The sequence below is a fragment of the Protopterus annectens genome, chromosome 3.part1 (assembly GCF_019279795.1).
Source record: "Protopterus annectens isolate FY-2018-M chromosome 3.part1, PAN1.0, whole genome shotgun sequence".
Lineage (NCBI taxonomy): Eukaryota > Metazoa > Chordata > Ceratodontiformes > Protopteridae > Protopterus > Protopterus annectens.
The window spans coordinates 265,118,943-265,136,323 of NC_056732.1; positions in this window are offsets into that span (position 1 = coordinate 265,118,943).

Sequence of the window (17,381 nt, forward strand, 5' to 3'; positions counted from 1 at the left end):
CAAGGGAATTGGGTGGCTGAATGGAATGGCAGCAGATACTGGACACCTATATGAGCAGCAGGAAATCCATAACAAACACTGGTGTCAACATACTAATCAGTACTAGACAAAGTGACAAATCCCACCACAGTACATCAGTGGCCCAAATAACTGTGTGTGTCCATAGGACACACACATGCATGTCAGTGAGGCTCAAATACCCACTACCAGCCTCAGCCAGTAGAACAGGTGTAGATAACCATCAAGAAAGGATGGGCTAAGGCCTCCAATTGATGGCAATGGTGCACAGTCCCCTCCAGACCTACACAGACAGAATATAACAGATCTGTCAAGTTGTATGTTAGTTCCAAAGGGTAAGAAGTCTGAAACTGAAATGTAGGTGAATAAAATGTCGTGTTTGTGCTCTACTGATTTGCCTCCAGTCTGCATGATAGGTCAGAATACAATATGAAATGGAAGCCGACGGTGTACCTTAAATACCAGTACAGTTATAGCAAATGTGTAAAGTTGTCAGGTGTGCCCCCCAATCCTATGTAGAAATGCAGTAACATGTAAGTGTGATGAGTAAGATCAGTGGAGCACAGATTACCCGAACTGGCTCAGTCAACAGGATAGGTTGTTGCATGTGTACAATATGCAGGGGTATGTGCGTTATGTTGTTATGTGTTCAATATTGTATGAAAGTGGTCAGCATGTAGGCATGAAGGTTTGTGTCTTGGTGTTCTATGGGCAGTACTGTGGTTGCCAGAGCCATGTCCTGACAACTGCAATGCTTCATAGCAATATGCATGTCAGCAGTCATCCACACTCACTGTCCAGATGTCAAAATCTGTCACCGTCTGAAAGATGGACATGTCCTGAATGTGGGTACATACATACACAGATGGAATGCATAAAATGTAACTGTCAACTGCACACAACTCTGGAATTATAAATACAGGTTAGCAGCACATCAGTTTTCAGTGTAGTATAGACTACTTTTGTAGTCTGGATAATCACTGGCAGACCACAAAAGGCACAGTTATGAAGTAATGAGAGATCTCCTATGTCCCTGCACAAGACAGCATAAGGGGAATGTCCCATGTATATCTGTGAGTCAGCTGCAAGTAGCTTCCATACCACACATGTACACAGCTCACCCCACTATCAGCCACAGGTTTATCACAGGTCACATCCTTGTTGTTGGGAATGAGTACAGTATGACCCCACATCTGTATGGGGATACCCACAGAATGCAGCATGCTGAAGAGGTGTCCTATGCAGGTGTGCCCCTAGCTGTAAGCAGCACCCTGCCTGCATCCAGAACAATGGAACAATATGGACAAGAAGTATTGCTAGTAACACATTGCACACTTACCCTGTCACCACAGGGAAATCCACTGGCTTGCAGCCTGGGAATGTAGGAGTGACAGAAGACACTGGCCTGCTACAGATGGCCTGCATCACTACCAAATGGCCTACAGTCCTCTCCTCTGTCAAAGGCCTGTGCCTTACCCATATTTCCAGTGTATGGTATCTCATGGGGTCCTAACTAACGACCAAACATAGTCACCAGAACACAAATGCAAGGCCATGTTCAGAAATCACAGTAGCATACCCCCCATGTCCTACTGCATGAACTGTGCACCAATCATTAAATACCACTGGGATGAAGGGCCAACTATAGGGATACTTTTCAGATATTGCACACTTAATTTTAGGAAGAGGATAGAATAACAAAGTGGGGGGTGTTGAAGCATGGACGTCATGGAGTGTGTGAAGTCTGAAACTCTGATGTGTGCCCATACTACCCCTGCCTTTAAACCCAGGAATGGGTGGCTACAAACCTGCTTGTAAAACACAATGTGAAGGGGAATTGACAACATATATGAGACCTGCCTCTGGGTAATCTGGGTGAATCTGTTCAGTTGAGAGGTATGGCCACAGCAGGATAGGGCCACTCTGTGAAGTTGATATATGTACAGGAAAGGGATCCTCAGCCAACATACTACCAAGGTGCTGGACCATTTACACAGACCCACCAACAAGTGTCTGTAGCTACCTCTCCAGAATGGCATGAGTGTGCAAGAATGTGTAGGCTGCGGACCACAGTACTGGACTCAGCTGCATTCATCTTGTGTTTCATGGTAAATAACTGTGAGCAATTAATCTTATCTGTCAGTACTTGATGACATAATACATCACAGTGTAAAACAGTACACATGTCTAAATATCTCTGCTAACACTGACCATGTAACACAAGCGCACAGACAGCAATAGTTACAGTATCCCCCGATCTTTTGCCCATTGTGACTCCATATTGTCAACCTATCTACAGATATCCTGCAGAAACATGTTGCTAACTGTAGGTGTAGAACACCAAAGGATAAACTGGAGTACAACCCTACCTGGAATGGATTCACACACTCAATACAGAAGGTCATACTGGGCATGCTCCTACACTTAGATACCTGAAGGACATGTCTGACAACACAGTGGACAATACATATCTGTCATCTGCAGATGTCTCTGCACACACACCAAATTGCACAACAATTATGCTTCACACACACACATTGGATAGGAATACTCACACATATCTAAGGCCAGCAGACTATAATTTGTCAAATATACACACACAGATGTGGGGAACAGAGAGACAAACAGTGACAGAGAGAATGTCAGTATAAGGGATGTCTCACCCACTACACATCCAATTGGCCTATATCATATAATGTGCTGATGTCAATCACTGTAGACATTCCTTTTGGTAGCCCTCAACCCTATAGTGTCTGTGGTGCTTGTGATAACTGTGTAACACAATAGTACAAATAGGTATTCATGTAGCATTTGCAAACTCAGTCCTGTCAAATGTGAAGTTGTGTGTGTGTGTGTGTGTGTGTGTGTGTGTGTGTGTGTGTGTGTGTGTGTGTGTGTGTGTGTGTGTGTGTGTGTGTGTGTATGTATGTGTGTGTTTCCAGAGGAATGATTTATGTCCCATTCACACACAATGCACTTCCCATTGCCCATGTTAGCACCCCTGCTGATGTCAGTCACATTGAAATAACCCCTTGGGCAAGTCATAGCTCTGTTAGTGGTGTGGTGCTTGCAATAACTGTGTAATACTGCAGTGTAATAAAATAGTTAGGTAGGAGCTCTAATCCCAAACATGACAACTGTAAAACCGTGTGTTTAGAGAAGAATGATTTTGCCGTTTGGTGCTTGCAATAACTGTGGAATACTGTAGTGTAGTAAACTAGTTACGTAGGAGTTCTAATCCCAGACATGACAACTGTGCGTCTGTGTGTTTGGAGAAAAATTATTTTGAGGCAATCCACAGTCACTACACCTCCCATTGCCCTACTTTAGCATTCCTATGGATGTCAGTCACCTTGAAATAACCCATTGGCAAAATCCCAACCCATTAACTCTGTGGCATGGGCATTAACTGCATAATACCATAGTGTAGCAAACTAGTTAGTTAGGGTTCTAATCCTGTTCCTGCCAACTGTGAGAATGTGTGTGTCATTTATGACACCTGATTTTGTGGACATACTTACTACATTTCCCATACCACTCCTTTAGCCCTGATGCTGATGTCACTCACCTTCAAAGATACCTTTGGACAGTGTCTGTGCCACATACCATAGTGTAGCAAACTAGTTAGGTAGGAGTTGTAATCCTGTCCCTGGCAACTATGAAAATGTGTGCCTTTGATAAAACCTGATTTTGTGGACATACACACTTATTACATTTCCTATACCCCTGCTTTAGCCCTGTTGCTGATGTCACCACCTTCAAAGATACCTTTGGACAGTTTTCTAACAAATAATCTCTGTGGCATGTGCAATAACTGCATAATACTGTAGTGTAGCAAACTTGTTAGGGAGGAGTTCTAACCCTGGTCCTGGCAACTATGAAAATAGGTGTCTTTGTGTGTGTGTCTTTGATTACACCTGATTTTGTTGACATACACACTTACTACATTTCCCATACCCCTTCTTTAGCCCTGCTGCTGATGTCACTCACCTTCAAAGACATCTTCAGACAGTTCTTCAACATATGAGCTCCATGGTGTACACAATAAATGTGTAACACTGTATTCGCAATCAATAACTAGATAGGAGTTTGAACCTCAATATGGGCAAGTGTGTATGTGTGTGTGTGTGTCTCTTCATTGCCCTGTGTTGGTGTGATTGTGTAATAAAAGGATCCATTGCAGGGTGGATTTTGCTACATTTTCATGTTGAGGACCCATATGTCCCAACATCACATTACAAGGCCAATAGTTGTCAAACACCATAGAGGTTTTTGTAGACAATCCACAGCCATAAATGTATATATAGCCAAGCATTATAATGCCCAGAGAACTCTCCCCACCCATGAATCACACACAAACATGCTTGGCTCTTTCTATCTTCCTTTCTTTCATTCTATCTGCCTCCCTCACTCTCTACCCCACTCTCTGTAGATGTGGAAAAATGCATCTGTTTTGCATAGGCAGCAGCTTCACTTTGGTAGGTAATGCTCATGATAAGCTGATGGTCTGTGCATGAATTGGAGTCCCCCACTTGCTAATTGCATGTGTAACAGCTGTGGTATCATTTCTATAGCCAATTGCATGGAAACACACTCCTATAACTAAGCACTGCATGTGGGTGTTTGCCCTTTTCCTTTACTGTGAGCAGGACTTCATGTGGATATCTGACAAATAGAATCATAGAGGGTAATTGGTAATGCCTCTTACAACAAACACTCTGGAGACAGGCCAACAAACTGGAGGAGGATATTGCAGACATGGGGACATAATGTAAGTATTGCTGTTCAACATTTGAAGTAATGTTGGTTTAACAGGGTTGTGTGGATATGGCTGTTCTGCATGATTTAAAGTCTGGCATGACAGTGTTCTGTGGTTATGAAAACACTCACCTGTATGGCTATCTGCAAACTGGCCAGGGTTTGGAGTCTCAGATTTAGTGTGTTATACACACATTGTCTGTCTTTATAAATGCAGTAGCATACTCTGATGCTTGTAGTCAGTAAATGGTAACATCCATGTGTGTTACTGACTTCACGTCCCTCAGAAGGGATATGTCACTACAAACCCTGTTACACCAGCAATGTTCATAGTTTATAACTGAACTATGTCAATATTGGCCCTTTGTTTGTGGCTCTGTCACCCAAGTCCGTCAACCTTTGTTCATATGCCATGCACTGAGAGGTGGATATGTACAGTATGTCATTATTTGCTGACATAATTCCTGATATCAAGCCAGTGATATATCAGACTGCCAGGCATGTAATGTATAGCAGGCCTAATATTTGCAAACAAAACCTGGACATTCTGTTGTGTGTACAGTAGTGAGGTCTGTGAACTTATGGTGATTGTTGGCAGAGTGTCCGTATTATGTAGCAGTGTATTGTCAATATGTTATTTGGCCTGTATGTTCTTGGTCCTGTTCTATCTCATGTTGCATGCCACTTCATTTCCTGATAACCTATCAGACTATATGTTTGCAGGGCCAGACTGAGACATGTTTCATACCACAGACAGGCATCAGACTGCGCTGTGAATTGGGCCAGTATATGTATGTTTAGGGTGAGTGGCAAACATAATGATGGCTTTTGTTCATGCAGTCCATATACTGTACTATTACTTAGGCTTACCATTATGTGACTGTGACTGTGTTGAGATTGGTTGTGGGTATGCACTTTCACACTGTCTGTTACTCCGTGCTGTTACATGCCTGTATTGCCTGCTACATTTTCAATTACATGTGTATTCCCCCATAGGTAAATTTGGTTAGTGTTGTGGCAGTCTACCTGTAGTGTAGACAGTGTTTTGTGACATGCCAAGCAGCTCAGTGTATTTACCCTAGTGTGATGTTATGTCCAGATATTTGTCAGATGTACAGTTGTCTGCCCACCATATGTGTTGTGTATTTCTGACAAAGCAGTGGGCTGCTATGAAAATGTATGTCACTAGCTAGTGGGAATTATGTGGGCTTGGTACCGCTGCCCCTCCAGTTAATATGTGTTAGGACAGACAGGATGGTGTGAATGCATCAACTGCGTGAGCTTATCTACTCCAGCATTTGTGATATATCCACATTTTTCATGGGTTTAAACATTGCCTTTGTCAGGCTTGTTCCACATTTCTTGCACTAAGGAGTTCTGTGTCTACCTCATGTCTGACCAGATAGTTTCAGACTGCCCATGTTTATTGCTCATACTTCTACTATATTAAACAGGATCATTAGTATGATTTGTGTGTTACTTCAGTATGATGATTTTATGATATCTGTCAGTAACTGCTGATGTACATGTCAGTTTCAGAAGAGTCTTCCTTCACAACATGTGTGTTGACACAACGCCTGTCACTGTAGTAGCATTCTACATTTATAACTGCAATATGTGCATTGCATTCCTGTGCACTAAGAGATTGACAGTTGTGTTGCTGAGGTATGACTCCACATGTATGTTATACACACAGATACACATCTATATCTATCTATATATATATATATATATATATATATATATATGTATATATATATATATATATATATATATATATATATATATATATATATATATATATATATATATATATATAAATGTACATATATATATATATATATATATATATATATATATAGAGAGAGAGAGAGAGAGAGATGTGTGTATGTATGTGTGTGTATGTGTATATATATATATATATATATATATATATATATATATATATACACACACACACACACATATATATATATATATATATATATATATATATATGTATATACATATCCTTTATGTATACACAAATGTTGTAAAAACCTTCTCAGATGTACCCCACCATATTAATCTGATATGTTTATATTTACATATGAGAACATGACTGATTCAATACTATTTTCACTTACAAGTACTAAACAATTGTAGTAGTCAAAGTAGTTGTTCACTACTATTCAGTATGTGTACTGAATGATATATCTGAAAAAGCCACAGACATTCTCACAGCTCAGATGGCTTAGTACTTAATTGCTGTGAGCATAGTGTGCTGGGTTCTGAGCTCAAGACCTGCATGGGTTATTAATTTTGTTGCTATGCAGAACAAGGGGGACAGGGTGATTAAGGTGCTTTAAAGTGGCTTTAAGCAGGTTTGCTCAGTTTTGCGCAAAGCTAAGCTCTGCTAATGTACGGTTAAACTAATATGCACTTACATTGTGTAGGCTTCACTTACCAGTGCACAAATCCACTTAGCAATTACATTTAAGCAATGCTTACACCTCCTATGCATAGCCCAGCCCTGGAAACCAATGATCACATTCCAGTCTGATCAAATATCAGGGTAATATCATATTTAATAACTGTATTTAAGTCCATTTACATAGCATGCTTCCATGTGCTGTCTTTACAGTAGCAAGGGGTGTGAGTACTGCGTATGGGACATCTGCATATACATGTGTAGTACCACAATCCTTTCTCTGTGTATGTGTTTCATACTTGGGTAGTATCCCACATTATATGCAGGCACACTTGCATGTATGGTATCATTATGTTACAATTTTTAACAGTGCTTTCCCAAGTAAGAGTAGTTTGCAGATCGTAGTACTTGAACATTCACCCTTGCATGCAAAGCTGGACTCTGAGTACTGACTATCGTGTTCTTGGTGTCTGAGCTGCATGTGTGTATGTATCTCCTAGTGGATATTAATATGCTATGTTGATTGTAACTGTAGACTACCATGCTGTTATGGACATGTCATTTAGGACTGCTGTAATGTAGTAATGGCATACCTATCAGTCTCAGATGTCTATCTGTCAAACCATTCATCCTAATGCATAACCTGTTGCCTATCTACTGTCTGTTTGTCCTCTGTATATATGTGCAGATGTCAGGCATTCATCATGGCTGCATACAGGCAATCTCTGATTGACTGACAATGACATGTCTGCCCAGCTGGGTTATGCATGCCATAGCTGGAAAACCCCAGTCTGTATGCACCACATGCCATGGATACGTCAACCAGATGACCACAGTCAGCAGAACATGTCTGAGTACAGGTCCCAACCCAGACAATGCATACTTGTCAAGCGGAGCACCTCACTGGCCATCTACAAAAGAAAACCAGATGAGTGGATGATGAATATAACTGTCTCCCTGCGGATCACTCAAGTGGCATCAGTTGATAGAGGGCCTGCTGACAAATATCAGGTGCCATGATGCCAGTGTATGCACATGCCCTACTCTTCTCATCTATCCTTGGACAACAGCCTAGTACACACCTAGGAACAACTGCACCTATGCACCTCAATACTGACAAATGTGTTTGTGTGCATTACATGGTTTGACAGTGTTTGAGTGTTCTATAAATATGTAGATAAATGTGGTTTACCCTATGAGCCCTGGCACATGTGTGTGTGTGTGTGTGTGTGTGTGTGTGTGTGTGTGTGTGTGTGTGTGTGTGTGTGTGTGTGTGTGTGTGTGTGTGTGTGTGTGTGTGTGTGTGTGTGTGTGTGTGTGTGTGTCTCTGTGTGTGAGTGTGCATATGTGTAGAAGACAGCATTCCGAGACCATATACTCCATATAAACTAAACCTTGCCATACATTATAAGGGATGGTGATGTTGTTGACATTAGGAGAGCCATGACAAAACCCTCAGCTTACTATCCCTGTGGCATGTGCAATAAATGCATATCTCTGTAGTAGCAATAATTAGACACTGGTTTGTATTGCAGTCCTGGCCAATATGTGATTGTGGGTATGTCAGAGCATTATCATGGATTTCAGTGAGTACAATATCCAATGTGGGGTGGGTGTGCTGGGTATACTGTCATTACACCATGGTACCCCCAGTACATGTCCCAAGGTCCACTGTATGAGGACCGCTGTGACCATCAAACAAACAGGCAACTGATGACACTCTTCAGCCCAATGATGCATCTGCTGAGGTCACAAACTCTGTAACAGTATGGACTCACTAACAAGGTAGTCAGCACTGCTAAACACAAGTCTGTCAAATGTGTCTATGACTGTATGTGTTTATGACAACATATTATACTATGTATTGTCCATTAACACACAGTACATCCCCAGCTACCATACTGTCCAAGGCCTGGTTATGTTCACTTTACAGGAAGCTTGGGACATATCTCACCCTACAAGCTCTGTGCTGTGTGCATGTAAGGCAAAACACATTAGTAGCAATAAGTTCCTATGTAGGGGTTCTAATCTCAGTGTTTCCAAGTAAGTGTGGGTGTATGTGAAAGGATCTACTTCAGTTTGCAGAATATATATTTCCTAGGAGATCATCTGTCCGAGAATTAACATTAACATTAAAAGCAATCATCTTGTGTAAAATCATTCCATCAACAATATTAGTGGATGTGTACCTGCCCTTTTACCCACTGTACAGCTGTACAGTGATACTGGAGTTGGTATACATAGTTGGGTGTGGTTGTTGTGGTCACAGCCACTCACATTGTAGGTATTGTTGTGTGTATGTCCCTACTTAGTTCGTTGTTATACTGTCCAGTTTATGTTAATAGGTTATGTAGCTGTTAATCACACTATGTGTGGTTGTACGCCACCCCCCCCACACACACACTTACAGGTGATGTGGTGCAAAGATATTACACAGACCTTTCATTACCCAACAGTTGACATGCATGTCATATGGCACTCAACAGCATGCACTGCAGACATTTGTAATCATCATTATGACAGTATACTTTTCTGTGATGCATGAGTTGTGTTAATAGGTGATGCCCCTTCCCATGGAACACACTGCACCCTTGTACACATTATTGCTGTGCACCTGTACGGCACACTGGCATGTGATGTGCACCATACCTCACATGTGTACAGACCATTGCTGAATGTGCAGATGTCTGGCAGTTATGTTTGCTCTGTTGCTCACACCCCCTATGTGTTTGCCTGACACATAACTGGGATGATACGAGGTCTGATGTCACTAATTAATGCCTGACCTTTTATTTGCAGATGTCATCATCAGCAATGCATGTACGTACAATAACATCCAGTTACACCGACAACCTTCAAAGCTTCATGTGGATATGAGAAGTGTACACACCCCTGTTTACATGCCAACTTCTATGATAAGCAATGGGGCCACAATACTGCATCAGATAACATTACACACACCAGATATGTGACATATGACCTGTATAATCCAATGCAGTATCAAACAAATGTGTTAGCCATGGAGATGCTGCATGAGATGCATACAATATTTGGGTTGTATAACTGTGCACACCATTAAAACAATGGTTTGTTGAAGAACCTAAGTGACCTACAGCAGTCACTATTCCTGGAAGGGGTATACTACCATGGGCCATCTTTCCTTGGCATTATTTAGTCTGTCTGACCTACAAAGGTCCCCCAACTCTGCCAGATTGCAAAGTCATCTCATGTGCACTGCCCTTGGAGGTCACACAGTGGCTTAACTATTGCTGTAGAGTATGGGTTATGTCTGGCACAATTCATAACCTTGTCTGTGTTTGGATACAGCCATTCTTAGCTAACTTTACATGTATGCTTCAGTTCACTGTTATGTTTAAAGATGACAACCCTCCCCATCCACAGCCTTACTGCAGATGCCTGACAACTATGCACCACACATAAATGCCATTTTGCAGTGTTCCACATTCCACCCACCATGTCTACCAGCCTAGTCCCAGCTACTGAACAGCAACTCTAAAGGTGTACACTGGCACCAGTAAGCTAAAAGTTGGGGATGGTGGCCCTGAGGTAGCGTGAGGTGTTGCTTGTGTACCACACATATCTGTATGAATACTGTCTGCAGGATTAAGTCGTGGTCTCATGACATTACACATTGCAAGACATGCCTTTGGGAGACTTGATGTTATGCTTATGCTACCTGTACAGATCCCGGGATGATGTTTCATATGGGACAAATCGTCCATCTGATTACCATAACCCATAGGCCACATTTATGCAGAATCCTGCTGATTCTTGACACATGTACTACACGGGCAGTACTTGCTAGACATTCCTGCAACTCCATCAGTGTTGCTGCATGTCTCTGGCCAGCCTCCATGACCTGTTTGCAACATGTTTTGTCATCTGTTTTGGATGGGCATCTGTTCATATTCTACATCACTGTTGTCCTATATTTATTACACCTCTAGATCACTGTCTGCACTGTTTGCCATGGTATATGCAAAGGTGAGGCAAGGTTACTTATACCACTCCTGACTCCTACCTTTCAGATATGGGATACATTTCATGGTTTGTAAGGTGTGCAAGCTATGGCTGCCATTGTTGTAGGTGACTGGGCAAATTTTATGGACAGCAAACCATTATTTAGTGTGACATTGTGGCCCTGTACTCAATGACAGGTGTATAGTCAAGAATAGTGAATGCTGTCAGTGCATGACAACCTGCCTCCACAATATGTCATTTGGCGTGTGTGCACACCTATGCTTCCAGTGTTTTGTATGGTTTGTATACCCCATAATTCTTGTCCTAACATGGGATTCTATATTACACATTCATTGATCATGTTAGGACCACATTACATGTTGTAAATTGTGTGGAATGTGTAATTGTGGTCTGCCATTGTATATTTTTGAACAGTTGCAATTGTAATAGTGGCGTATACACTGTCGTATCCACTGTATGAGGGTAATGTTTCACACATGTAGCTACTGTACGCCATTCATCCCACCATTTTGTTTATCTCTGCCCACACATCTTGCACTGACAGGTTATAAGGTATACTGCAGGAATGTAACATACCCTGCAGATATGCCACCATGGTGACCACTGTAATGCAGTGCAGATAACACCAACAACAATGAACATGTACAGCATGCATAATGTGTAGGTGTGTTAAATGTGTGCATGGCCAACAGCATGGCCTTAACATGGCCGGTGTATTGGCAAACCTGAACAACCAACACCATACTCACCAGCTACAGGCTGCTGTCCCAGTTGTATACCAGAGTGACCTAAATAGTTGTGGAAGAGAAGTAATGTCAGTAGGCATACCTCTGGCATTGGTAAAGGGTGAAAGCAGAATTTCAGCACATCAGCAGTACAAACCACAATACTAAGGATTATGCACAGCTGTGCATTACTTCACTCCAGCAACATACTTTCTTATCTGTCATATGCATGTAGATACTGTACAGATAGAGATGGATAAGCAACAATGTTCTAGTGATGTGCACTGGGGCCTTACCTGTATGATCCTTATCCATTGTGTGGGTGGCACCCACCTCCACAAAGCTGTCTTCCACATCATGGCTTGTCTGGTGGGCGGGTGCCCCGATGCTGGAAAAGAGATTCTTGGCATGTGTCAGTGGAGGCCAGAACACTTGACCCATACTTGTGGCTAGCCATTCCCTTGCAACGGCAGCAGCTCAAGTATGGCCATGGTGGATGAAGTCACTACAATGATGCCGCACCTGCTCATAATTTCGGACGTGCAGTCCGACATCATTTACTCTGTGGACAAGGTCGTTTCACAGGGCAGCCCTGTCCTGCAGATACTGGTCTGTGCATCTGAATAATAGGTTATGCAATAGGTCTGCACCTATGTGTCCCTGTGCAGCCACTATAACAACCTATTATGTGCTTTGTGTATTGCTGCTGTCCACAAAGGGGGATTACTCTCTCGTTAGTGGAAGCTTGGTGTACATGTCAGGTATTGCTGATTCTATTTGGCTACAGTGGATAGAAACTGTACACTCCCTTGTTATAATGCCTGGTGTTTGTGCGACTGAAACATTGCCCCACAAATGCTTATTTCAATGCAATTCCCAACCTGTAATGTAACCTATAGCCTGTTCATTCCAACTGAAAACAGAACAATCTGTTCTGAGAAAACATATGGGAAACAATACTCATTACAGTAATCCAGATGAATGTGTGTGCACAACCTTAAAATGATATGTTGTGTAAACATATGCTAAGATGATTACAGCATCCATTTGTCTTAGCTTGTACTCTTAACATCATGACACATCTCCACTTGGCAATACTTGCTCACCTTGCTTTAAACAGATTTATTTCTTTTTCAATAGGATTGTTGGGGTTATGGGTCACATTTGAGGTCAGAAACATTTTGAAATTATGTTCTGTGGTCTCATTGACATATAGCACACAAACCTGGCATTCCAACAGGGGTGTGTACACTTTTGATATCCGGTATATATGGGTGTGGATATAGCTGTTAGTGGTAGGCATGGGCAGTGGCTCATAACACAGTTGTACACTTCTCTGATTATTATCTGATAATCATGCATATTGTAGTACCCGTATTAGTGTCATGGCACTGCAGTAATCAGGACAACATGTGTGACCCTGTACAGTCAAGCAGTTAATGCATAGAGAACACTGTTATATGTCCTTGTAAGACATTTTAATGGGGGTATTACATGTTTTTAACCTAGGCTGTTACAACATGTGAGGAATATCAGTAATAAGAAACATAAAGGTATATGGATGTACATTTTCATATGTTTCACCATGGGAACAGTGGTGGGCTAGAGCTTAATGTCTTGCACACAGTTCTGTTTGTCAGTGTGATAGTGACATTGTAAGTTAAGCATTGTTATGTAATAGATATATTTACATTGTGACGATTGATACTTTTCCTCCTAGGGGGTTGAGTACAGAGTGTAATTGGTGGCTGTTGAACTACATCTATAATTAAGTGTTAATTGATTCTTGTCTTTCAGGCAAGTGTTTTTTTTTACTGTTGTAGTACTTGAAGGCTTTAGCCTAGACAGCAAAGTATGTTATACATTGCACATTACTGTATGATGTGTTTTCTGTGAGAGTTGCATTAATCAGTTATTTATGTATTTCAAACACCTAAATGCTATAAGACATGGCATAAACAACTGAAATAGTACACAAATAAACATTTATATGTGTGCAAACTGTGTGGTGTCATGTCCTTTGCATTGTGTGTGGGTATATGTTTCATGCAATAATTCTCATTTGTAAGAAATAATCAGACATCAGCCATTTCAAAAGGTGGCAACTGTGGGAGTAGTGGCTGTTTGATATTCTGTGCACCCTCTATAGATACTCTCTCTCTCTCTCTGTATATATATATATATATATATATATATATATATATATATATATATATATATATATATATATATATATATATATATATATATATATATATATATATACATATGTGTGTGTGTGTGTGTGTATCATTAGAATGTTTAGTGCTTCCACATTTTACATTCTCTATGGTAGACTGACTGTTCTGCATGATATGTTAGAGAAATCATCCCAGCATCTTAGAGTTCAAATGGCTTAGTGATAACTTGTTGTGGTGGTGTTATGTAGGGTCCTGGGTTCAAGACTTCCAAGGGCTGGTTACTTTGCTGCAAGGCAGAACAGTTCCACTGTGGAGGAAAGGATAATGGCAATGATTACAAGAGGTCCCTATTTTGGGCCCCTTCACCAACATTTATAGTGACTTTGGTCAGATGATTTGCAGTGATAGGTTCAGAGTGTTTACCCAATATCCGAATGCACTACATGTATATATATATATATATATATATATATATATATATATATATATATATGTGTGTGTGTGTGTGTGTGTGTGTGTGTGTGTGTGTGTGTGTGTGTATATATATATATATATATATATATATACATATATAAATACATTTTCCCTACTGTTGAATGACTGTGCTGCATGAATGATATGTTTGTGAAAAATTCAGATGTACCTACGGCTTAGTGGTAAATAACTGTAGCTATGATGTGCAGGATCCTGGGTTCAAGACTTGCAAGGGCTGATTATTTTGTTGCTGGGTAGAACAAGGGCTGTTGGATACAGAGTGATTAAGGCAATTTTAAGTAGTTGTAAGTGGGTTTGCGTGGGTTTGTGCGGCGGTAAGCAATGCTAATTTCCAGTGAAATACATTTACAGACAGCTTGAAAAGTGCTTAATATGTTTAGGCACTAAACAATGGTAAAAGTCAGATACGAAGGAGAGAACATAGCATGTAGATAAATCAATCACCTCTGAGCATATAGTAATAAAATAAAAACGTGACGTTTATTGAGTAAGCGCTTTCACCCACTTGGCTTCATCAGACTCATGGATATAAAACAGGAAATTAAAACAGTGCTTAAATATACATCCTGGGCGGGAGATATAACTCCACCCTATCTATTAAACAATTAAAAATATTTAAAACTAATTAAGTCACTACAACTCAGCAAGAGATTCCAATTGAAAGAAACACTACTGAGTTATAAAAACAACCACAAAGCATAACATGAGTGAGACATTAAACTGCCAGATAGAATAGTTCACACAGTAAAATGCATGACCAAATAACAAGCTTAGAAATAAATGAGACAGCATACTGTGAAGACAGCATGCTGTTAAAACAACAACAATAAACAGAAATAATTATTCTTCTTTAAAACTAAGACTAAACAATTGAACATACCAAACTTGGAACTGTGTACCTGTTAAAATGCTTTTAATCTCCTCATCCTTAAGAATGGTTTAACAGACAGTTTAGCGTTCAAACCTGGTGCGTCTGATCTGAGCTTGATAATCCACATGTTCTCTCTACCTTCTGTATGCATTCTTATGTCTCCTCCCTGATGTTCACCTGCATCTGTTCTAAAATCCTAAAGGTAAAAGTATGTGTGGAGTCAGTTTCAAGAACATGTTTGGCAAGTGCATTACTACTGTGTCGCATCCTAATCGCATATAAGTGCTCTCGTATTCTGTCTTTCAGATATCTATTGGTTTTCCCAATGTAAAATGATGAACATTTTCCACATGTGGCAATGTACACCACATTAGCTGATAAACAATTACCATGAGCTTTCAAATGATAAGTATAATGATTAACTGGGTGAACAAAAGTCACTTCACTACTGATGAATGAACAGAAATTGCATTTACCACATTTTCGAGTTCCAGACAGACTGTTAGTGGATGACTTCCTTAATCTCTTTATCACACAGTATCCTCTTCAGGTTTTTCTTATTTTTGTACCTAAAGCACGGAATATCACCTACCCTTTCCTTAACATGGGTATCAACCGTGAGGACATTCCAATGTTTTTGAACTACTTCCCTAATTCTCCAAGCATCAGTGGTATAAAACATGGTAAATGCTTCACCACTTGATGTATAAGTGCTAGGTGCTGTAGGTTCATTACTAATGTTCTCCTGATGTGAAAAATAGGGTGCTGCTCTGTCTTGCCTGGATCCCTGAACACTATCAAATCCCTTCATAATCTCAATGTTGTTGTAACAACGTTGAGATAGTCGAGTATACAGGTCATCAAGGTCCTGTATAAATCCCTGTGAAGTAGGGTTATACCTAGAGGCCCTCATTGCCTGTCCTTTAACAATATTCCTGTAAACAAACTGTGGATGCATGCTGCTACGATGTAACAGTGTGTTAATGTGACACTTCTTCCTAAATACACCAGTATTCACAAGTCCATTGGGTAATTTCTCAACAAATACATCAAGAAAAGTAATTCTGGTTGCAGATGCCTCATGACTAAACTTAATGTAGGTGGTGGCATTGTTCAGCTGTTCAACAAAAACATTCATCTGGTGTATGGAACCTCTCCAAATAAAGAAGAGGTCATCTACAAAGCGCTTATAGAACACAATGTGTTCCAAAAGCCTGGCAGGGTATACATAAAAGTATTCTCCCATTCTGCCATAAACAAGTTGGCGTAGCTATTGGCACACGTGCCCATAGCTACGCCATCTCGTTGTAAAAAGCACGTATCCTGAAAGCAAAAACATTATTGTGCAATACAACCTCTAACAATGAAATAATTAACATGATCTTAGATTCAGAGAACTCAGTCACCCTGTGTAAATGTTTGGTTATAAAATCAACACCAACACTGTTGAATTACTGTGAATAACGATTTCACATCCATAGTCAAAAAATGAGATCTAATGTGTCTGTTACATCCTTCAGGCAGTCATACAATTCAATTAGGAACTGTTTCGTATCCCTCAGAATGAATTTATTCATGTTCACAACTGGCCTTAAGTTGTGCTCTATATAGATTGAAGATGGTTCAGTGATCCATCCCTCCCGCTACTATTGGTCGGAGCGGGGATCTGTCACATTCTTGTGTATCTTGGGAGTCCACTGATCAAAGGTATCAATGGTGACTTGACATCAAGAAATGAAAAAGGTGATTGTCTATGACGTGGCTATTTAAAAGACCCAATAAAAATCCATTCACCCTATGAAGAAAAACTTTCACTAGATCTATATCCAGTTGTTGGTAAAACAATGTGTCTCCAAGCATATTTAACATTCTATTGGTATAGTCTTCATGGCCCAGAATAACAATGCCAGCTCCTTTATCAG